Source organism: Manduca sexta, chromosome 4 (genome assembly GCF_014839805.1).
Source record: "Manduca sexta isolate Smith_Timp_Sample1 chromosome 4, JHU_Msex_v1.0, whole genome shotgun sequence".
Lineage (NCBI taxonomy): Eukaryota > Metazoa > Arthropoda > Insecta > Lepidoptera > Sphingidae > Manduca > Manduca sexta.
The window spans coordinates 3,048,438-3,048,972 of NC_051118.1; positions in this window are offsets into that span (position 1 = coordinate 3,048,438).

Consider the following 535-nt stretch of genomic DNA (forward strand, 5'->3'; position numbering starts at 1 on the left):
AAATCATCTGCAAATTGTAGGATCTTAACATTTGTTGTGTCAACATATTTTGAAATTTTGAGGTATATAAATTATATAATAGTGGCGACAGTGTAGCCCCTTGCATAACACCTCTATTTACACATCTAGGCCCATGCAGTTTGTCATTATACTCACATATACAGTTCTATCACTCATAAAGTTATACAACCACTTTAAACTTGGGCAGGCATACCTGTGTTGTGTAAAATCTGAATGAGTTCTTCTATATTAACATTATCAAAAGCACCTTTTACATCTAAAAATACACATACCATATTGGAGTGACTTAATTTAGCTTGTTTTATGTCAAATATTATTAATGATACAAAGCTTTCAGAACAACTTTTGCCTTTTCTGGAAGCCAAACTGTACTGAAGGAATTACATTAGTTGACTCAATGAAATAATCTAATCTTAATTTTAACATATTTTCAAATAGTTTACCCAAACATGAAGATAATGAAACTGGCCTATAAGATGTTGCACTGTTTATGGGCTTATTAGGTTTTAATATA